Source organism: Myodes glareolus, chromosome 18 (assembly GCF_982192425.1).
Source record: "Myodes glareolus chromosome 18, mMyoGla1.1, whole genome shotgun sequence".
Taxonomy (NCBI): domain Eukaryota; kingdom Metazoa; phylum Chordata; class Mammalia; order Rodentia; family Cricetidae; genus Myodes; species Myodes glareolus.
This window is the reverse complement of record NC_142043.1, coordinates 12,648,061-12,672,124: the sequence shown is the minus strand read 5'-3', so window position 1 is coordinate 12,672,124 and position 24,064 is coordinate 12,648,061. Positions and strand designations below refer to the sequence as shown.

At 48.3% G+C, this 24,064-nt stretch overlaps 1 pseudogene; it reads left to right on the top strand.

Annotated features, from left to right (window-relative positions):
• The first annotated feature begins 6,422 nt into the window (after nt 1-6,422).
• LOC148119077 (large ribosomal subunit protein uL5 pseudogene) lies at nt 6,423-7,011 on the top strand (annotated as a pseudogene).
• Nucleotides 7,012-24,064: the final 17,053 nt, after the last annotated feature.

Genomic DNA, 24,064 nt, shown 5'->3' with positions numbered 1-24,064 from the left:
CAAGCAGCATGTGGTCACCACTTGCCTAACTGCAAACGCATCCAAGGACCCACCTCCCTGCCCGAAGTCGAGGCTGCCAGGCCAGTGCCTCCTCCTCTGCCATCCCAAGGGCCTAACTGCAGGGCCATTGAAGGAAATCCTGTACCCCAGGGCTAGACCACCTCAGCTCCTCTGGCAACACCTCCTCTTTCCTGTCTCAGTGCTCTTACCCCAAATACCAGAACTTTCCTGTGTCCCTCCAACCTTTCCAGGAAGGAAGATAGGCGAATAGCTGTGTGTTCTGTATACTATACTATTCCATTCGCTCCACAGAAGGAAAGGTTACTTTCTTCTCCCGGCACAGAGCTAAGATACAAAGGTCAAGTTGAAACGAGAGTGCTCTGCAGTGAAGAGAAAGGTTCTCTCGGGACTTGAGAAGAACCTGCTGCAGGAAGAAGCCTGGGAGAGAGAGCAGAACCCCAGAAAGGTGCAGAAACCTTCCCAGCCTCTCGGAATCCACAGACTAGCTGAGCTTTGCTGCCTGACCAAGGTCCTGGGCACGGTTTCCTGTTACCCATCTTGGGCTACATTATGTAAGCAGCTAGGACAATCTGCACATGGGGTCGCCAGGCCAGAAGCAGATGCACTAAACTGTGGTCCCTGCAGGACTGGCCTCATGCTGTTTACTCTAAGTCAGGTAACTCAGGCCTCTCACGGAGAGGGAGACATTTTGGGATACACCCCAGCCCTGCTCCTCAGAGGGTCGACAAGATGCTTCCATTCTTGATTTTCCCTCAGTCTCCCATCTTGGCCCAGGTTCTAATCCCTTCTGATAATAATAATAAAAAAAAAATCAGGGCATCAGCAACCTCTTTGAGATGCGAGGGGAGCGTGGAATGCCCAAGGTCTGAGAGGGCGCTGACAGAGAACACGGCACTCCTGGCATTTCTAGATGCACGCCGTCTATCCCAGTCAGAAGTGATTTTGAAATTGAGACCATTGCCCTCCACTGGGCTATAATCTGCCGTGGGTGAGATAAAGCAGGATGGCAGAGAAGTCTGCCTCACCCTCCGCTGCCCTCCCCTCCTCTGCCCCCCCACGGGCCTCTGCCTGCTGCACCTGGGCAGGCTCCCGTCAGAAGGTCCCCTCCTTTTCTCCTCCTCCTCAATGCCTTGCCCTGGCCAGTCCTTGTAGTTTCTCTTCCTCTGCCTGCCCTCAGGTCTCCCCACAACCCTCAGCCTGCCACACTGGCCCTCTTTCGTTCTATCTTTGTCCAAAGTTGCCGACTTTCACTTCTGGGTCTTCTCTGCTCTCTCCTCACCTCCAAACCCCCTCTCCTGGGTGTTGGTAACAGGTCCCTTTCTCGCTCGAGTTCCATCCCAAGGCCACATGAGGTTGGTAAGAGTGGACCTTGGTTCAGAGGGATATGAGGGGAAACCAGGAAGGTTTCTATGGTTACTGCAGTAGTGAGAAGCTAAACTAGTGATGAGCAGCTACAACCCTCGGATCAGGAATTCCCCATCGCCACGAGGCCTGCCATCTGTACACAGAACTAGAGTTTGAGTGGAAAGGCCAGTCAAGAGCCAAGGTCACTGAATCGTGTGATGGGGAGGGGTCACCTTCTCTCCACCAACGTTTGAAAATAATGAAATTCCAATAAAGAACTAGTGTATGTTTTTTTTAACTGTTATCTGATTCAAAATTTCACATTGAAAAATTCAGACAACTCCAGGTAGGGGGAGAAATGAAGGTCCCACCAGACACCAGCAGCTGCTCGCTGGTTTGAGGCACAATACTGGAATATACTGGAATATAAGTAGGTCAACAGGTGGCACGGGGGAGAAGGAGCAGAGTGATCCCCGGGAGGGAGGGAGGCTTCTGGCGTGCTGTAAGTGGGATTACCCAGCTTTGGAGGGTGCTGAGACAGAGGAGTTCAGTGTTATCCCCAGCTACCTAACAACTTCCTGTGGTAGACGAGGTCCTGTCTCAAAACAGAAAATAAATATTTTTATTATTTTAAATATTTCAGGGTATGTTAACGGTACAAAGCAAGTGGTTTCACTGTGACATTTCCGCCCATATAGTAGGGTTTGCTTTCAGGTCCCCCACTTCACGATTGCTGTGTCCTTCCTCTCCACACCCCCTTTCCTTCCACAAGGCTAGTCTGTTCTTCTTCGATACTAAGAGGTAGAAATCTAATACAAATTTTATACATATAGCCAATGTCAATTTGCAGTAATGGAGAAAACATGAAATTTGAGGAACAAATTAACATCCTCAGAGATTATAACTATCTAGAGGGGAAAGGACTATATCCAGAGATGTACTGGAATGTCTTGGCAGCAGGCTAGGTGAAAAAAATATGAACTCAATTAGAAAACTCAAAATTGATAAAACAGGGAGAAAAACTATTAAAGTGCTAAAAAGAAAGAAAGGAAGGGAGGGAGAGGGAGAGATCTCTCTAAATCTCTAGAGGGATACCCAGGTTATCAAAAAACGGGTGATTTTAATGCCGGGAAAATAAAAAAATTACTTACGTCAGCTCCAAAAAAATCAACAGCAATATCCAAAGCATTCTTAGGAAAGTTGTGTTTGTTTTGTTTTGTATTTAAATTTCTGTTTTTTTTTGGGGGGGGGGGTTGGGGGGGGCAATAGGAATTGTACCTGTGAGCGCAGTACCTGCAGAGACCAGAATAGGGCACCAGACTCCCGTGGAGTAAGGTGGTTGTGAGCCCTGGAAGTGGGTGCTTGGAAGCCAGCTTGAGTCATATGGAAGGGCAGCTAGTGTTATTAACACCTAGCCACCTCTCCAGACCAAAGGAGAGTATTTTTATAGACTAAATAAACATCAAATGGGAGGAACTGCTGTTGTCTCTTAACTCTTGATAAAAAAGAGGGTCTCTCTAGCAGATAATAGGGGAAAGGTGAACAACACAGTACAGAAATCAGCAAACTATAGGAATAGGTTATTTCTATAAAAAATGCAGATTTCTTTACAAAACATTTGAAAATATGTACAGTCTCAGTTATGGCATAAAGAATATGAGTTAAAGGGCTAGAAAGTGAGTTAAGAATATGAGTTAAGAATACATACTACTGGGGCTGGAGAGATGGCTCAGTGGTTAAGAGCACTGACTGTTCTTCCACAGGTCCTGAGTTCAATTCCCAGCAACCACATAGTGGTTCACAACCATCCATAATGAGATCTGGTGCCCTCTTCTGGAGTGCAGGTACGCATGCAGGCAGAACACCATATACATAATAAATAAATAAATAAATCTTTTTTAGAAAAAAATACGTACTGCTCTTCCAGAGGACCTAAGTTCAGTTTCCAGCACCCACCTTAGGCAGCTCACAACTGCCTGTGACTGCAGTTCCAAGGATCTGAAGCCCTCTTCTGGCCTAAAGTCACCAGCACACACGGCATCACGCCCGGCATACCTCTCCCATCGCACACACGGCGTACCTCTCACACCAGCACACACAGCGTACCTCTCCCATTGCACACATGCATAAGTTTTTTAAAAAATTTTAAGGAAATAATGAATGAAAATCTTCTATCAGAATGACAAGTCTGAAAGTTTGAACATAAATACATTTTATTGTTGGATCTGCAGGGATTTATTTATACACTGGTGAGGGGAAACTCCGTAAACCCTTATAGAGGCCAACTTCGTATCAACCAACTACCGAAGTGTGAGCATCTGCAGGGAGCGAGGGAACTAAGGGAGGAAGCAGCAGAGGCAACACAACAAGTGGCCAGCTTTCCTCCTCAAAGCGCTGTCCGTGCTCAGCTGAAAATGAGTGTGAAGAGCAGCCCTTGTCTCCAGCAGACCACAAAGCTCCAGGTGAACGATGGGAGCCCATGCCAGGAGCCACTCTTTCCGGCCCCGTAGAAGCTTGAAAGGTAAAGCTGTGGGATTCACTCCCTGTCTCAAACATCGCACTGAGGTTGGGGCTTTACACAGTAGCCTTTGATGGACTGGAAGAAGGTAAATAGGAAAAAGCATGCAGTTAGCAATTTCCTCCTTGCTTGACACAAGAAGGTGACGTGCAATTCACACGTCCCAGGTTGGAGTCTTCCTGCAGTTTACACACGCCTCTCAGTGGAAGCCTCAGAGGATTAAGGCTTGAGGCCCCTGTTCTCTGGCGCTCACCCCGACCCTCCAAGGCTTGCTTCCTGTCTCAGCTTTACTAAGAGCCTTCCTACCCTTTCCTCTGGACTCTACTTTATTCTGGGGAAGACCCTAACCTTGGGCTGCTTCAAGCAAGAACCATGATGAATCTCCAGTTCTCCAGTAACACTCTGACCCAGCAATGCCATTTTCTGCATATACCCTTGAGTGTATAGACAGAACAACCATGTGTGGATGTTTGGGAACAGCCCGGACATCTATTAATGGGAAATTGATGGAGGAAAATCATGGCACATCTTTCCAGTAAAATATTTTTAAAGTAGCCTAAGGGCTGGAGACCTGATTCGGTGGTTAGGGGCATTTGTTGCTCCTACAGAGGGTTGATGTTTTGTTCTCTCTCCCTCTCTCCATCTCTCCATTTCTTCTTCTCTCCTCTCACAAATAAAAGTTTAAAGATATCCTGCAATATACTGCGGCAGACTTTCTGAAGAAAAGAAAGACTAAAGTACAAAGGTAATGCATGTCTGAATTGTCTTGCAAATTCATAAGTAGATTCTGCATGGAAACAATGAACAGCAATGGCTCCCTGTGAAGGACTGTGGGGGAGAGAGAGCCTTTCGCCCTACACAGCCTCTGGATATCTAGAGAGAGAGAGAGAGAGAGAGAGAGAGAGAGAGAGAGAGAGAGAGAGAGCACTACTCAGGATAAATTTAAAGCAGCCCAGAGGCGAGAAGCAGAACCATCACTTAAGTGGCTTGACCATAAAGGAAGTGGCTGGTGAGTAGGCCTGTCCCAAAGAGGACCACAGAGCCCGGTTGGGCAATGACAGCCTAGTTAGGTGGGTGGTGGGAGGGTGTGCTGGCTCGGAAGCTCCATTCCACAGTTTGGCACTCTGCACAAAATTGTAATATTTCAGCCACTCACTTCCTGTCCTGAGAACACCTAGGACCATGCACATGAGGTCACACCTAGGGCCATACACATGAGGTCACACCTAGGGCCATACACATGAGGCCACACCTAGGACCATGCACAAGAGGTCACACCTAGGACTATGTGTTTGAGGTCATACTTAGGACCATGCACGTGAGGTCCCAGAGTGACAATGAGTGGTCCTGCCTCCCTAACACAGGGCACTCCTCCCACTTAACTTCAAAGGGTCCTAAATCTGCCCTAAGACTGAGGATAGGAGGATGGAGCCTAAGACAATGTCTTCGTTCCTTCCTTCTATCCCCCACTCAACCTGTTTTCCTCTCAGGCTCTCTAAACTGACTGGGGGCCTCTTCTCTCACCCTTTGCCACCTCCGCACTTGAGCTCAGCTCCCCACCGTCCTATCTGCTTACTCCAGCAGCAAGTCCCTGATGCTCGGTTATCTGTTAAATGGGAAGGATGGGATCTGTTCCTCAGCATGGTCATGAGAGACGGATGCTACCCTGCGGGGTGATGGGTGAGGCAGGTCGCAGTTTAGGGAGTTTTGCTGGAAGAGAGAGAGGGAAAGCGAGGGAGGGGAGGGAAGGAGGGAAGAAGGGAGGGAGGAGAGAGAGAGAGAGAGAGAGAGAGAGAGAGAGAGAGAGAGAGAACAACCCCCTCTCATCGCCGGAGGCTTGCTTCCACTCAGGCAGCCATGCTCCCGTTCACAATCAAACCATCAGGACCTTGTGGTCTCCAGGGTTTCCAGGGTCTGTTGGGAAAGAGGATGTGGAAGAGGCCTACTGGCCTTAACAGTCTCAGGTCAGAAGCAAAGCAGCATCCTGTTCCTGGACAGTAAGAATCAACCCCCCGGGGGGGGGCATAAACAATGTCCAGCCCTCTTCATTAGGTTCCTATGACAAATCAGAGTATGGCCCCCACAGACTTCACCTTGAGAGGCCAGTGAGTTTTCCTGGAGCAGGGGTGACCCAAAAGCAGCCACACTGGAAAGCTTCACCCAGCATGAACGATGGCTTCCCTGTGACCTCGTAGACAGATGCTGCTTCCATTCTCTCCAGCCTATATATTCCAATACCTTGAGCAGAGCCTCAGACCGTACACACTTGGGGCAAATTTCATACATGTGACTGAGGAGTGGCTGGGATCTCAGATGAAGGTCCAATGGTGCTTCCTTCCCTGTCTTTCTAGGAGGGGACATCGGTAGCCAATGAGTCTGTAGCGGTGTCTCATTTGTATTTTAATAAATAAAGCTTGCCTGGGGATTGGGAAAGTAAAAGAGTCACACAGGCCAGCCTTACAGACCAGGCAGTGGTGACACACACCTTTAATCCCAGTAACCACACTAGCTTGCCATAGAAACCAGGCGATAGTCTCTCTTCCTGTCCTCCAACATGTCGCAAGATCAAGGTGAAAAGGAGAACCCCATGCGGGAACTTCGTATCCGCAAGCTCTGCCTCAATATCTGTGTTGGGGAGAGCGGGGACAGACTGACCCGGGCAGCCAAGGTGTTGGAGCAGCTCACAGGCCAGACACCTGTCTTTTCCAAAGCTAGGTACACTGTCAGGTCCTTCGGCATCAGGAGAAATGAAAAGATTGCTGTTCACTGTACTGTCCGTGGAGCCAAGGCAGAAGAAATTCTGGAGAAAGGCCTGAAGGTGCAGGAGTATGAGTTACGGAAAAATAACTTCTCAGATACTGGGAACTTCGGCTTTGGGATTCAAGAACACATTGACCTGGGCATCAAATATGACCCAAGCATTGGGATCTACGGCCTGGACTTCTATGTGGTGCTGGGCAGGCCAGGTTTCAGCATCGCAGACAAGAAGCGCAGGACAGGCTGCATTGGGGCCAAACACAGAATCAGCAAAGAGGAAGCCATGCGCTGGTTCCAGCAGAAGTATGATGGGATCATCCTTCCTGGCAAATAAATTTTATCCAAAAGGCCAATAAAATTTTTCTCAGAAATGCAAAAAAAAAAGAAAAAGAAAAAGAAACCAGGCGATAGTGGTGCACGCTTTTAATCCCAGAACTAGAGAAGATTATAAACCCGGAGGAGACGGCTTCAGTCTCAGTCTCATGCTGAGATTCCAGGAAGCAGGATCACCACTTTTAGAGTGAGGTTGAGGTAAGAGCCAGTGGCTGGCTACTTTGTTTGGTCTTCAGACTGAACCCCAACATCGGTCTCTGAGTTTTTATTAATTGTGCTTCACGAGTCCTGTGATGAGCCTCGACAAGCATGCAAGTCTGGCCCAATCAGAGGGTGGAGTTCTACGGCACGACCTGAAACATCCGATGACCCCACCTTTACCGCACAAGATCCTGGGAAATGGGACGCATTGCCCTGACCTTCCACCTAACTCCCTGGGGTTCCGTTAGCCCCTTAACTACCAGGTTGCTAGCCTTGCTACCCAGAAAATTTCTGCTCATCTGAACTGTTTCGAGGCTGGATGGAGTCACACGTGGCACAGTGTAAAGCAAAGATGGCAAAGTCCCCAGAAGTCCCACACTAGTCACCCGGTTGTGTGTATGGCCCTGGACTCATGTCCTGCCACCTCCAGTTTGTCACATTGTACCACGTACAGAAGGCCACCGCTAGGAAATCCTAAAACGCTGGGTATGAGATCTCAGAGTCAGGTCAGCAGAAACAGTATTGCTAGGAACAGAGTAGGAAGCAGCCGGGATTCTTGGACCTCTGACCTCTGACTTCCCTGCCCAGAGTAGCTGTGATCACCTGGCATTTCTGCAGGACCATGTGATCCATGCAGGACCGCCATATACCTAATCGCATTCTCTTTTCTCCCCAAAGAACCAAGAGACTTCCATTAAATGTGAACTCGTAGTCTTTTGTGAGAATCCAGTTGAAGGGTACTGTGAGGTTGGGGGAGGGAAGGCTTCTCGTTAGGATGTCTCTATCTCTCTCTGTCAAGACCAGTGTTCCCTTAAGAGTCAACAGGGCAGTGAGGAAGAAAATAAAAAACTCAGGACTGAGTGTCTGGTTCTGTCTGTGAAGCGCTTGCCCTACAATCATGAGGCCCTGAGCTGGGATTCCCAGCATCTGCGTAGAACATTCGGCACCGGTAACCCCAGGTGCTGCAGAGGCAGAGACAGTAGACTACCCGGACCTGTGGACCAGCTAGCCCTGCCCGCTCAACGAAGAGAACAAAGAGAAAAAGGAGAGAAAGTCCTGTGCTGTGGGGGTAAGATGGAGGCTGAAGTAAATCCTGTTTTCTACTCCACCCCATCTCCGCTCAGACTTCACATCCTCTCCTGCCCAAAATAGCCCGGGTGAGGGGAAAGGCGGGGTGGGGAAGACAGGCTAGCTCTCTCTCACTCACAGACCTGCAGCTGTTTGCTGGCCCAGGATGGCCAGCTGCTAGGGGCTGCTTCCTCCCTGCCCACCACTCTGGGTGGGCAATGGTTTCCGTCACCACATGTGAAAGGGGTTCCCTCCCTCCACACCCCAGGTGATCCTCTCTGACTCCTACAACCCAGACCACCCAGTCCCCGAAGGCCTCTAGGGACCCCCTTGCCCTTTCATTACAGAGTGGAGCGGCTCCGCCGCATCCCACAGGCATGCGGGAAATGCAGGTTCAGCCCTAAGATCCCAGGACTGGGGAGGTGGCCCATCTCCCCAAATGCTTGCCCTGTGTTTCTCTCCTCAGCATGGCACATGAAGACAGCTTGGACTGAAACTGCCTCAAGGCAAAACACACCAGGCATAAAATGCAAGCCAAAGCCGGAGTCTCCACTAAAGCCTTGGGAAGGGAAGGGGGTGGGGGGGGGGAGGTGCCAGGGCTTCTGGCATTCTGACCAGCGAGAAACAAATGTCTGTCACCTCAAGCTACCCATTGTGTGGTCATCCACTGCACTCAGCAGTTCCTGGCATAGGTAAGAGTTCCATAAACGGTAGCAACAACGACTACCAAATTCACTACCAGATCTGACTCTCTCTAACCCAAACTTCATTAAAAGTAATAATTACAGAAGGACTATCAACCTGTTTTGCTAAACTATTGGGACACCTCCCAGGTCTCACCCTTAGCTTCTCAAAACAAAGCCGGAGACTCCTCGGCCATCCCACCAAGGCTGTGTGTGTGAATTGTCTTGTCTCCACTTCATTCCCTTAGCAGCTGGTCTCCTGATATGAGCCCCAGCCCCGTAAAGCTCACATAACCGGGAATTTAGGACATGGTGCAGGCTGACCTTAAACTCGTGATCCTCCTGCCTCAGCCTCCCAGAAGCCTATGCGCTCACATCCATGAAGCAGCTGTCTTCCCTGAGTTCACAAAGACTCTCCTGTCTCCTCGGCCATGTTGGTATCACCCTACTAATTCAATACACCTCACTTTTACCACCTTTTTAGAGCCAGGGTTGGCTCCATCCCTGCAGACCCCAGGGAGGTAAAAGGCTGTTCCCTCTGTGGCTCTACAGGGGGTGGGGCTGCAGTGACACCCCTTTTCTGCTCTCTGAGGTGCAGACATTGAGCCTTCGGTGGCTTTGTTTACAAATTAGGGTTAATGGCTCCTTCTGCCACAGGACCACCAGGAGCAAATGTGAGTGCACGACCAGAATCCTCTCTGCGATGGGTGTAAAGAAAACATCTTCCATGCAGTTTGAACCACTAAGTCCTTGTCATTACAAAGCAAAAGAACCCTTTCTCAGAGTCATCCATGTGCACAATTTCATCTGAGACACTCAACAGCCCCGTCAAGAAAGCAAGCAGGGCGTATCATCCCTATTGAAAGGAAAGGAACACCAAATCCTAGAAAAAAATCATATTTAACTAATATTTTTAAGTCTGTTCTGCAGATCAACTGTCAGTCCAGCTCAATCACATTGCACTGTCTCATGACATCTCGGGGTGTCTGCACCCCAATTACAGATGAGGGTAAGTGGCTCCGAGAAGGGCAGAATCTTATGCAAGGTTATGCAGCTGCTTGGCATCAACAACGGGATCTGAACCCAGCACCCGGACTCCCAAAGCAAGGTTCTTTTCATGACCCTCATATTCCAGAGCATCAAGCCACATGTGAGAGAGTGGTTTCGATGAAAAGGGGGATAATGCTACTTCCAATCAACTCTGTGAGGGCGCTGTTCCCCATTCCTATTTGCCAAATGAGCCTTCAAAACACTGGTTCCCATGGAGATGGGCAACCAATCAACACGCTTGGCCCTTGGAGGTCTGGACCAAACTCCAGCAAGGATGTAAAAGAGCCGTGTAAGCCGGAGAGAGCGTGTGACTGAAAACTGCAGTTTCTGTTACTCATTAATTCATCGGAAGATCAAGTATGATTTCTGCTTCAGAAGACAATCGGAATCCACAACCTAAATCCATTTGATTGTCTTGTATTACTCATCCTGCTGCCATGACAAAGGAATGGGAACAGCGACTTAAGGAAGGGAGGCTTTGTCCTGTCTCACAGTCTGAGTGGTTACAGTCCACTGTGCCTGGGAGAGCATGGTGGCATGTGAGGTGGACACATTGTATCCGGACTTGGGAAGCAGAGGGGTCTTAATGTAGTGGTCAGAAAACTCCATCCCGTGGAACAATGATGCCCAAGTTCAAGGTGGGTCTTCCCTCCTCAGCTAATCCTCTCTGGAAACACCCTCACAGACATGACTAGAGATGTGTTTCCCAGATAATTCTAAATCCAGCCAAATTGGCAATGAAGGCTGAACATCAAAAATGTGGAACAAGGGTCACCCGACCCTGGGTTTGGAACCGAACCCTATGCAGTTTCACCGGCAGACACTTCCCTCGCTTCTCTTCCTGAAGAAGCACAACATATGGCCAGCTTTTCTGCTATGTTTTTTAGCTGCGAGGAGGCCCTGTACATTCACGCGAGAATACAAAAGATGGAAGCTTGCACTGGCTTTCCTTCTCAGTCACTTAGAACGAAGTGATGTTGAGCAAATTCTTTTCTCATCTATTAAACAGAGGATTGGGCTCTCCTATTCATGTCGCAGGTAGTTGAAAAAAGGGATATAACTTCTTTAATTTTAATGAGGACTTGATAACCATTTCTTGACGTACTCACTCTGTGGCCTTTGGCATTTCCAATGATGAAAGTGCTTACAGAGACTCCAGAATCCCAAGGTCCATAGACCCTATGAGAGCGCATCTGGAGTCTAGTGCTGGACAAGATCATAGGAGGGGAGCGGTTAGCCTTGCACATGGCTTTAAATGCAAACCTCTTGAACAGACAAGGCGATCCCCATGATTGCAGTGACCTCACCAGAACTTCAGGGGAGAATCTTCGCGAGAAAACCTTCTGGGGAGAGTCTTTAGAGGTGTGAGACTGAGGAATGATATGAAATCCAACATTCTTGAAGTTCTGAAGTCTGTCAGTTTTTATTCTAAACCCTCCTTGCCCCCTGTTGGCTTGCTCGTCCTGGCTATGAGCTTGCCTACTGGGTAAATAGCTATGCGATTTAAAGGAGACGTGGAGCTTCCAGCACTTGTAGGGTTTTTAATTAACCACCCTATTCTCTTGCTTTTTACTTTGCAGCCTAAAAATGGAAAGTATAGGTAGTTTCTCTTTTTGGCATTGTTTCCCTCCCCCCTTGGCATTGTTTGATTGTAGTCAGGTTGACAGTTTTCTGAAATCAACCATCAACCATGGTGTGTGTGTGTGTGTATGTGTGTGTGTATTTATATGTGATGTACCTTCTTGCATGCATGTGTGTTTGCATGTGCGGAGGCCCAGAGTGGACATCAGACACCTTCCTTCCCCACTCTCCACCTTCTACACCAAGACAGGCTCCTCCCTGAACAGGAGCTCCCCTGTTTCCTAGTCTAGCAGACCTGCTTGCTCTGGGGATCTGCCTCCTATGCACTGGGACTACAGCAGGGTCACCAGACCCTCTCTCAGCTTTTCCATGAGCTCTGCAAGTCCAAACTCCGCCCTCACGCCTAAGCCACAGTGCTTTTTCCCCTGAGCCATTTCCAAAGCTACTGTCTCTTTCTCGTGTGTGGTAACCACCCAGTGCTGAGCTACAGCAAAGCTGCCCGTGCCCCTGATGGAGACCTTTTACACTGTTGATTTCAACTTCTTCCACGCCATAGCACTCCCACCTCACAGACAAGTCAGAAGAGACAGATCTCACACTCTAAAATGCCGTCATGGCAAAGCTCTCGCAAAAACAGAAAAACAAACAAAGACTTGGCCTGGGGAGGAGGCTCCGTGGTTAAAGCACTTACTGCCCAAGCATGAGGCCTGGATTGCGGATCCCCAGAACTCACATAGACGTCAGGTGGGAGATGGCCTATCTGTGATCCAACCTCAGCCAGGGGAGACAGGATCTCTGTGGTGAGGCTTAGCTGTATCAGCTTTGAGAGGGTAATTTCTGGCATCAACCTCGGGACTCCACATGCATGCACACCCACAGGCACAAACACCAAAATGCACATGCAAACATGCGTGCACACACAAACACACAAATAGAAGGGGGAAAATGAAATAAAAGTGTGTCATTTCATTTGCCTTTAAAGCAGTAGAAGAGGAAAAGAAATTAGAAGTAAGAACCGGAGACGGAGTGCGTTGAGAAGAGCAGGTGTTTAAACGGCGTGATTACCCTGTCCCCTGCGGAAGCTGGAAAGGTGGTCAAAGGCTGATGCCACTTGGTTGTATATAAACCTTTAGAGGGGAGAATCAGATGACCCTGCTTGAGAGGAACCATCGGGACTGGCTCAAGCAAGTGTGGCTAGAAAATTCGGGGATCTTCCAGCCCCGTATCACACGCTACCTTGAAAGCAGGGTGTCACCTGGAATAAATGGGCCGTTAGTGGAGAGCAGGAAACCTCTGTGGTTTGGGAATTTCTGATCTTACTGATGAGGGTGGTGACAAAGGCCAAGTTCTAGGTCATCCCTTGGGAAAACAGCTCCCAGATCAGGTGAGTGATGCAGTGTTGCTCCAAGGGTGTTCTGGGAGCTTCACCCTGAGTGCCTTCCGCAGCTCTTCTGCGATGTCCAGACAACATCCCTCTTCTGCAGAGAGTATCCAGAATAACATGGTTCAGTTGCTCCCAGCTGAGAACCATATATCATATACATTTGATCTTCATGGGGTGGATTGGAGCGTGGTGGGGAAGGACGCACCATTCAAAGGGACTGCAGTTACTGCACACGTGATCTTGCTAGATCACTTAAAAGGCCCATGAGCGAGACACTACTGCCTCCACTATTCAGATGGGAAAATTCATACCGAAGGTGTGGGGCAGCCTGCCCCAAGTCACCTTTACCAAGTGTGGCACTTGGGATGTAATTGGCCCCATAAGCTCACAGGGAGTGGAAATGTTAAGAGGTGTGGCCTTGTGGGAGGAAGTGTGCCTTTGTGGAGACAAACTTTGAAGTCTCCTATGCTCAAGCAACACCCTGTAGATCAAGATGTAGAACTCTCAGCTCCTTCTCCAGCACCATGTCTGCCTGCATGCCGCCGTGTCTCCATGATGATAGTGAACTAAACCTCTGAAGCTGTAAGCCACCCCAATTAAATCTTTTCCTTTATAAGAGTTGCTGTAGTCATGGTGTCTCTTCACAGCAATAGAAGCCCTGGCTAAGACACCAAGTTCTCAATTAATGTGAATGAATGAATGAATGAGCGAGGAGGCAATTCCTCTGAGGGGTTTTCTGTATTGAATATCACAATGAGGAAGTAATTTGGAAAATCTTGAGCTCTTCTCCTAAGAGCCCCAGAACGGCTCTGAGATGCAGGATCCTGGCCAGTCTCTCCTTAGGGCAGGGAAAGAGATGTCAGTATGCAAACCAAGGAATAACAGCAACTTTTGGGAAGAACCTTTCCTGTGTTCATTTCCATCCATGACCTCAAGCTGGGATTCTGGCGGAAGAAATAGGAGCTGGTGGAGAAGTACCAACGTGCCCTCCCTGGAGAAGCCCTCAAGGTCATCATTCACCTGTACCCCACACTATGTGCACACATACGTGTGAGTGAGCGGAGGTACAAGCTTTGGGTAGTTGATGGCTAATAAAATGGGCAGTTGACAGCCCTTCAGACGAAAAGAGAGGCGAAGAATGGCAGAGCCCCTACTGCTGTGAAGATGAACAGAACTGTAGTCTTCCCAGTCTACCCATTCTGAATCTACCTGGGTGGAAATGGCAGGGCTGGCATTCTGGATCCACCTGGATGGGCATGGCGGGGCTGGCATTCTGGATCCACCCAAGCGGGCATGGCGGGGCTGGCGTTCTGTATCCACCCAGGTGGGCACGGAGGGGCTGGTGTTCTGGATCCATCCAGATGGGCATGGCAGGGCTGGTGTTCTGGATCCATCCAGATGGGCACGGCAGGGCTGGTGTTCTGAATCTACCCGGTGAGTACGGCAGTGCTGGTGTTCTGGATCCACCCAGGTGGGCATGGCAGGGCTGGCATTCTGGATCCACCCAGGTGGGTACGGAAGGGCTGGCGTTCTGGATCCACCGGGGTGGGTATGGTGGGGCTGGCATTCTGGATCCACCCAGGTGGGCACAACAGAGCTGGCGTTCTGAAACCACTCAGGTGGGCTTGGCGGGGCTGGCATTCTGGATCCACCCTCATGCCTTTTTATTCCCACAGTCTCTGGGGGTGGTGCTGTTAAGTGGGTACTATTATAACTGTGTATCTCCCCTCTCATCTTTTGTGGTTGCTTCATCTAATGTCCAGAGATTCTTTAGGGATGAATAGATTACTTATTTTCATTCTTTGTCTTTTGTTTTTTGACACAGGGTCTCATACAGCTCCAGCTGGCCTCAAACTCATTATGTACTAGACAATGGTACTGAACTTCTAACCCTCCTGTCTCTACCTCCCCAGTGCTACAATTATAAGCATGTGTCACCATGCCTGGCTTATGCAGTGCCAGAGATTAAACTTGGTACTTTATACATGCTAGGCTAGCACTCCACCAACCAAGCTATAACCCCGACTCTGCATTTTTCTTGAGTAATAAAATAAATCAGTCTAAATCTTGTAGTATACCTCAGAGACCACCTAATGTGCATGCTTCTTCTTTTAAAGGAGGAAGAGATTGTGTCCCAGAAAAGAGAAGTCATTCTCCCCAAGTCCCACTGCTGGCAGAAGCAGGCATTGAACCCAGGTGTCTTGACACCACCAGGTCTAGGGCTCCTATTACAACACCACAGTGCAGCCCCCCAGGATTGCAAACTTGATTTACGCCATCACTTGTAGGTTTTTACAGTCTCCAGCCTGGGCTTCCCAGCACCCCTCACCTCACACACGTTGACTTCAGCAACACCCGCCCGTGGGCCGCTCTCCCATCAAGCCGAGTCTCCCATTGTGAATCATCTTTTAAAAGAGTTTTACATCTGCTGCAGGGAAATTTACAGGCCCCAGGTTACCAGCCATAATTTCGGTCATTTGGGGGAAATAATGATGTTATAGTCGTCACTTTCCAAATGTTGCAGGAACCTGACCCCAATCAAGAAGCCTCTCAATAAATCAGCACAGAAACGGCATCCATTTCTTGCCTTGCTGTTCAGAAGGTCGAAGTTCTGAATCAGTGTCTGGGCTGGAGAAAGCGTCCAACTCACAGTCTAGTCTAGGTTTTCATAACAGCTGCCATTGTTCAAAAAGGGATTCATAACTCTCCATGGACTCCAGCCAACAGGCCTGAGCCAGAGCCACTATTTATGTATGTTTGCTTGGACGAAGTGCTCCTCTGTTCGGGAGTTGTTCTTTCAATGTGGGGGCTGTTGAGGTCTCCTCTCCTGGCCCTGCCTGTGGACATCACTTCACACCAAATGCGCCTGGCTGACAAGCTGTTATACATCTTCTTTGACCCATAATTTATGTTCAGATGGCCAGAATCATTGTACAACAAGACAGAGGTTATTAAGAGCAAAAGCAATGGCCAACTTTTTGGAGGCGATTGTGCTGAGCCAAGAGCCACTCATTAATTCACGCGCTGCTAAAAACAACCCCGCAAGAAAGGTGTTTCTGCTGTCCTCAACCTGAGGAAACTGAGGCACAGCATGGATAGGTCATACGCTAATACTCAGAAGAGCTGGGTTAAGAGGCCAAGAAGTCTGGCTCCTGTGAGCCCTTCTTTAAGAAAAGTGATTTACTGTCTATAATTTACATACCGCATAACTCACCCTCTTGAAGTATAAAGTTCAGGGTGTGTTAGTACATTCCAAGCGGGCAACTGTCATCACTATTTAATTCCAGGACATTTTCTTCACTCTCGGGGAGACCCTGTACACATTTGTAAGCAACCTTAACCTTGCTTCTGTGGCCCTTGGCTGTCACAAATCTGTTGTCTGTCCTTGTGGATTTTTCTTTCCTGGACATTTCATACAAATAGAAACAAGCAGTGTGTAACCGTTTGCATCTGTAAAGTTTTTAAGGTTCATCCATGTGGGTATGGACCAATACTTGATTCTTTTTACGGCCAAATAACACCTGTTGTGTGGAGATCCCAGGCTTTATTCATCCGCTGACCAGCTGGTGGACAGCCGGGCGTTTCCACTCTTTTGCTCTGAATAAAAAATGCTGATGTGTTGGATACTTTTCTCTTTTTTAAAGGGGTGTGTGTGTGTGTGTGAGAGAGAGAGAGAGAGAGAGAGAGAGAGAGAGAATGTCACATTTGTGCAAACGGTCACAGAGGTCAGAAGAGGGCGTCAGAGCCCCTGGAGCTGGAGATAGAGGCAGTTTGTGCCCCTATGGAGCTGCGGGGAACTGAACTCAGGTCCTTTGAAGGTGCAGGAAGTGCTGTAAACCACCGAGACATCTCTCCCATCTTTGGCTATTTTTCTCATTGCTATGACGAAGATTACTTGGGAAAAGGCGACTTCAAAGGGAGGCAAGGCTTATTTAGGCTTCCAGTTTGAAGAGAGAGCTTCCTTCACGGTCGGGAACTCATGGCCACAGAAGCATGTGGCAGTTGCTCACATCCATAGGAGGGGGCAAGTGGGGCTGGATGTCAAACCTTCCAGGCCTCCTCCCAGTGGCTGCCTTCCTTCGGCAATGCTTGACCTCAGGATTCCACAACCTTGTGAAACACAGTCACCAGCTGGTATTTGAGTGTTCAAAGACATGAGTCTGTGGGGGGTCATTTCACCTTCAAAAACAGCTGGTAGATCACAATATACCAAATTATTCCAACCATGAAGTGATTTTCATCTCCATAATGACCAGTGATGGTGTTGACTATGTATATACATCTCTCACCCTTGGAGAACACCTATTCAAATTATTTTCCTACTGACATGCATATTTTTTCTGGTTAATGTTGAGTTGCAAAGTTTTTTTAAAAATATATTCTGAACATAAGACTACTTTAGTTAGTTTCCTCATTCCTCTGCCCGAAACCCTGAGAGAACAATTTATAGGATTTATTTTGGCTCAAGTGTCAGAGGGTTTGGTCTTTGGTTGCTTAGTTCCACATGCTGGAGCATCATGGTAGCAGCAGCTTGGAACAGAGTAGGTTCTTCACTTGTGGTGACCAGGATGAAGAGGAAGGGGACCAGGGCCAGACATAGTCTTCACAGCACAACCCTACTAACCTACCCTGCAGTGAGGTCCCACATCCCAAAGGCTCTCCTACCCATAACAAAGCTCCACTGATTTGGGACAAAGCATTCAGCACATGAGATTGTGTGACTTTTCACATTCAAGTCATAACAAAGTCCCCCATCGGTCCCTTTCTTGGTTGATGCGGCATGTCCTTCTGTATATGTGTTGCTTTTATTGGTTGGCAAATAAAGCTCTTTCGGCCAATGACTGAGTAAATTCAGGTAGGAAATATGAACAGAGATACAGAGAGAGTAGGTGCAATCAAGTGGATACCAGCTAGCCGCCGAGGAAGCAAGACATGTAGAAAATGAAGTAAAGCCACGGCCACATGGCAATACATAGACTAATAGAAATGGGTTGGTTTAAGACGTAAGAGCTAGCTTGAGCCATCAGCCAAACAGTGTTGTGACTAATATGGTTTCTGTGTGGTTATTGGGGTTGGGGTGTCTGGGAAACAACACTTCAGTCTCTGTTTATACTTGACTGTATCTCCTGAAGCACGAAAGTATCCGCCTCCCGAAGTCTAGTTTCTCTCCTTTGTGTCTTGCTTGCATATGTACTTGGTGTCACGCCTGAGAAGGCTTTGCCTAGCCCAAGGTCATGAAGAAATGCCCTGGTTTTTCCTCAAAGACCTTAAGATTTTAGATATTGTGTTTGGGTCTACATTCCATTTTGAGTGAGAATTTCATTCAATTTGAGTTAAAAGTCCAATTTTATTCTGTGCACATACGCATTCAGATGACATAGCACTGTTTATTGAGCGGCCTCCATACTGATGCTCTTAAGGGATGTGTGTGTGTGTGTGTGTGTGTGTGTGTGTGTGTGTATGATTTCTGGCCTCTCCTTAAACCCCTAAGGTGTCTAAAAACCTAGCCAATAGTAAGACAAAGGGAAGATTTTTTCCATCTGTCCCCAAAGCCAAAACCCATCCCTGCAGAGATAAGGAGTCTGACTCATGTTTTTGCAACAGGGCTGTCACAGGAAGACTTTAACACAGGGAGAAAATGCTGCTGGCCTCAGAGATGGGATGTAGTGCTCTCTGCTGAGACACATTTGAGAACGTGTAGTGTGAGATGCTAAGTCCGTAATGAGACTGGAGTTTCAGAGCTGTGCTCATTTCTTGGTCCTCCCTCTGAGATCTTAGGGCTATTCTTTTCTTTGTCATGGTTGTTAGCACAAGAAATCCCTACCCATTGGGGCAGACCTTGCCCATTAGTGATTCACAGTCTCTAACTCCTAGCCACTCCTCCAGGGCACAGACTGGGGGAGGGGAGGCTATGACCCTGTCCCTTCAGGGAGCATGTCTTCAGCCTCAGAGGGTCTGGGATGGGATCCAGTTAGTGACTTAACTTTGCTTCCCCAAGGCAGCGACTCACACAGGGAACTTACACAGCCATGGTTTTCAGAAATGACTCTTTTGGGGTAGGAACAAGACAGCCTGAGGGAAACAGAACACTGGAAGGAAATTGCTTACAACAGTCAGGCCCCGATTATTCTGATTATTCTTCCTTTCCTTTCCTTTCCTTTCTTCTGTTTTCATCAAGAGTTACTTCCTCTTGTCACCCCTAGAAAAAACAGAGCAAATAGCACTTAATGTTACAACAAGCTATCCCCGAAATGTTCCAAGGCAATGAGCAGCCTTCCACATGGTCATTCTACGTCCTAGGTCCTATCGTCTCGCGTCTCTGCAATATTGTCTAGACTCAGATTCTCTGCTTGTTCCTTTTCACACATCCAGGGTGCAAGAAGAGGGGCCAGAGCCGAGCGACGTCACATTCCAACAGTCAAAACTGAGTCAGACGGACACAACTGGCTAGAAAGAAGCTAACTAGGTGACAAGGTCTCCTGTGCCCAGAAGGTAAAGAAAATACGAACTCACAACAATTTCTATGACAACCGTGAAGATACGGATCACATCACCATAATGAAACAATTTTTATGATCCTTCCAAACTATCCTAGTGACTTTGATAGCACTCAGTCTCCCTAGTCACCTGCCCTCATGAAGTGTGGCCAGATTTTTTTATATATTTATTTCATTTATATATGTGCATGCAGGTGTATGGAAAGAAGAATACCATGGGGGTAGGTAACCGTGGAGGCCAATAGAGGGTGTCATCTCCTGGAGTTATAGGCCATGAGCTCTGGAACTCCAATCCTCAGCAGTATCAGCAAAAGCTCTTAATTTTTGAGCCATCTCTCTAGGCCCTACTGTGAATAGATCGTCAGTGAAGAGCCCTGAGGTGGGTGTGTGAGCTAGAAAGAAGGTAAGGCTGTCAAACAAGATCTCTAAACTTGGTTAAAAGTCAAGCAAAGCTTCCAAGGGGCTGAGGGAATGGAGTCTAGCCATGGAAGAACAAAACAGCCAGCTCACTCCCTCTGAGGCTGAGCATAAAGGTGCCAGCCCTGGAGCAAGGTCTGGAGATGTCATCCCAAGCCTGAGTAAACTGACCAGACTAGGAACCAAAGAGCAGTGGCCACGAGTCACAAAGAGAGATGCCCCGACATCACGTGGCTCCTGAAGTTAAAGCAAGCTACTACCCCCCCCCATCCAAGCCTTAGTCCCAACTAATACACAAGCTGGAAAACCATGCTCAAAGGTACCATGAGAATGTTCACAAAATCTAGGCCATGAGACTGATGCTACAACAAATTCAAGGCAAGGAATAAAACAGAGGAACACTAACAAACTGGCAGAACTTGGGGATGTGTGCTTGTATGCTTTTTAAAAAGCCAGATGTCTTAGATCTCTATTGCTATGATAAAACACAATGAACAAAACAACTTGGAAAGGGAACTATTTAGAAATATTTATTATATATATATATATATATATATATATATATATATATACACACACACACACACACACATACATACACAGCTGAGCATCACAGTTCACCATCAAAGGAAGCCAGAACAGGTACTCAAAACAGGAACTGAAGTGGAGAGTCTGGAGGGTTCTGCTTACTGGCTTGCTCCCCACGACTCGCTCAGCCATATACACCGCAGGACCACCTTCCCTCAGAGGTGACACCACCCGAGGACTGGGCCCTCCCGAATCAATCACCGATAAGAAAATGCCCAACAGATCTAACTACTGGCCAATGGGATGGAGGAATGTTCTCAGTTGAGATTCCCTCTTCCCAGATGACCCAAGCTTGTGATGAGCTGACATCTAACCAGGACGTCCACCATACATGCTGGAAGAACTAAAATAAACCCCGTGACCGGGACCACTGCTCTGACTTGGTAAGCTAGACAGCTGGCAGTGCCAGGAAGTGATGCCAGAGGAGGTGCTGAGAGAGGGGGTGGGAGTCCTCAAGCCAGACCACTGCTCAGCTTGGCTTTCTCTACAATCCAGCCCTTCTGTCAGAGGCCATGAACATTCCTCTACTAGAAACAACTTGGATCAGTGACAGTCATTCAATGCCCCCACCTCTGCTGAGTTAGACAAAGGCTCCTATGCCCTCCACGTGGCTAATGGGCACCAGTGGAACGCTCTGTAGGCATGAAGGAGGCACACAGGGTCCATAGCCAAAGGTGCCAAGCAGGTCCAACTGACGCCAATGCATTTCTAAATGCTCAGCACCCATTTGCAGCAGGTCATCTGGGAACCTCGTGCTCAGGTAGACAGATGATAAAGCTTGCATATGTGACACTCTGCATTAAGGAAATTGGAACAGACACCTTGGGGCAGCATTTCTTATATCCTTTCTTTGCCACGGAGCCCTCAAAAGTTAAAGTGTTTCACCATGCTTTGGAAATAGAAGCCTGGGGGTTGGTTTTTCCTTCTTCTTTTTTTTTCCCCTTTTTCCATATATATTTGTGTGTGGCATATGTATGCGTGCTCTTACAGGGAGGGGGTCCACTTGTATATGTAGGGTTATGTGTGTACATGCAAGTGAAGGCCCAAGGTTGGTTCAAGAATCTTCAATAGCCAGCTATTTGACCTCTCAATCACACTTAGAGCTTATGGCTAAAGCCAGTCTTGACAGATTCCTCCAGGGATCTCTCATCTTTGTCTTCTAAAGCTGTTGTTACACATGAGGCCACACACACACACACACACACACACACACACACACGGCATTAATATGGGTTGTGAGGAGTCAAATTTCGGCCCTCTTGTTTGTGAGGCCAACGTTGTGACCAGTGAAGTATCTCCACCGTCCCTGGAGCCTGTTTTCCAAGGTTCGTCATAAACTCCGTGTGCTAAGTTGTTTTCAGGGAAGGCTGGTCTATAACAGATGTCAGCTGTCCAGTCTTCAATGGGGTCTTGGAAGGTAAAGAACACACAGTTACACAAAGTAACATGAGCTGTCTGGCTTACCCTTGGTGGACTTAATTCTGTTATCTTTGGGTAACCCTAAGCACAGACACTAAATAGAGAATCTTCTGGGCTCTTAATTTTCTTGCCTCTAATTTCTTCCCTCTGTGCCATGAGGGAACCTCTTGACAAGACCAGTTTTTCACTGATTTCTTTTTCTACATAAGAAGCAAGGGTGGAAAGCTATGGCTTCTTCATCCCCAGGAAGCTATGCAGCATAGCGGGCCTTGCGGCTAGAGGTGTCTCAGATCAGAGCTGGAACAAGTTCAATATCACACACAATGACAGCCTGGTTTGACAGCCTGGGATGGGAGTCCTGGAGTAATTTATCAGTCTGGTGTCCCCTCCTTCCAGAGGCCTCGGGGCACATGTCACAGAAGCACGATTCCAGACACTTTCCAGATAAGCTCTCTTGACCACCATGCAGATCGAAAGTAGCAGGGTCCACAAGATGATGTCAGAATTTCCTACCTGAGACTCCTCTTCTGTGTCCCCAGGACGTTAGAATAACATCTCAGCCTTCCTTTCTGTGACAAGCCTTGGAAAAACTGAACTGAAGGTTGGCCGAAAGAAGCAACATGAGCCATATCCAAGGCCAGGTCTGGGAGGAAGCGAGAGAGAACAGCCAGTACCTCCTTCTCCTCCTCCTCCCCTCTCCTCCCCTCTCCTCCTCCCTCCTCCTCCCTTCTCCTGCTCCCTCCTCCTCCTCCCAATCCTGCTGCTGTTCCTGCTGCTGCTTCAGGGGCTCCTGTTTCCTCAGCCACCTCCGGCAGTTCCTCTTTCTAGCCTGAATTTGGGTGAGAATTATGGAATTGCTATTATTACCCATCCAAGGCTTGATGGCTTCTGCCCTGGCAGCTCCAGCCCAGAGAAGAGCCAACTGCAATGACAATAAAACAAGTCCTTGGCAGCTGGAGGCCTCCAGTCTGTGTGCTGGGGCTGACAAACGGATTTGAAGCCAACTCGAACTCCAGCTCCTTGGGAAGTCTTGGAGCTGGCCCATCACCTCCCCTGCATCTGGTTCCAAAGGCATTTTTCAGCCCAGCTCGGAAGACCATGACAGTCCAACACGGCTTACTCCATTAAACCTTGAGAAAAGTACATCTGAGGCTCAGCCATCTAGATGGAGAATCTTCCAGAAGGGATGGAAATGAGCTTTCTTTTGTTTTGGCGATCTTTGTCAATCAAACCAGTAAGCATTTCTAGAGCGCTTCTGCACACAAGACCATGGCTCAAACTTCATGTGCTCAAGACATCCTTCAAAAGCATGTACTTCCTGTCAGCCCCTGTGCTGAGCACCACGCTACAGCCATGGATAGAGGACACAGAAAATCCTGCCTGCAAGAGAAAGGAGAGCGGTGAGGGACAGCTGCCCGCAGCTGAGGAGGCCCACAGGCCCCACTGGACTCTCCATCAGGTGGAAGCGAAGGTCTTCACTGTCCTCTTGAAACACCTGAACTGGTTTCATCCATTCATTCCGCCAACAAGGCTTTGCCACCCAATGTGTCCAACCAGGGACAGTGAGTCCACAGCAGGATAGCATCGTGCTTTGGTGGCAAGAGAAGACTCTACGCTGACCTGTAAGTCAATGGTTCCCCCACCCTCCTTTCTCGCTCATCTTCCTCCTTGAAGTCTACTCGCAATGCCTGAGAAATCACAGCTCTTAATTTTACTGTTTCCCTAAAGGCAGAAGGAAAACAACAGCCAGTGGCCAGGGGCATCAGGTAGAAGCACAATGTGAGCAGAATGGTGGCCCAGCTGGCGCAGGAGTTTGTGAGACAGAACCATGAGTCCCTGAAGCCCCAACTCCGCATCAGAGGCTGCTGTGGTTTGACTACAAAATATCCCCTGTAGGCTCATGCATTTGAACACTTGGTCCCCATTTGGTGGTGCTATTTGGGAAGGTTATGGAGCTGTTAGGAGGAGGAGTCTGGCTAGAAAAAGTGTGTCAATAGGGGTAGACTTGGAGGGTTTACGGTCTAGCCCCGCTCTCGTGTGTGAGGATGAAAATATGACCAGCCAACTTCCTGGTCCTACTGCCGTGCCGTCACCTTCCCCACTGTTACGGACTCGAGCCCTCTGGAACCATAAGCCAAAATAAACCTTTATGTTTTTAAGTGGCATTTGCTCGTCATATTTTATAACAGCAGCAGATAAGCAA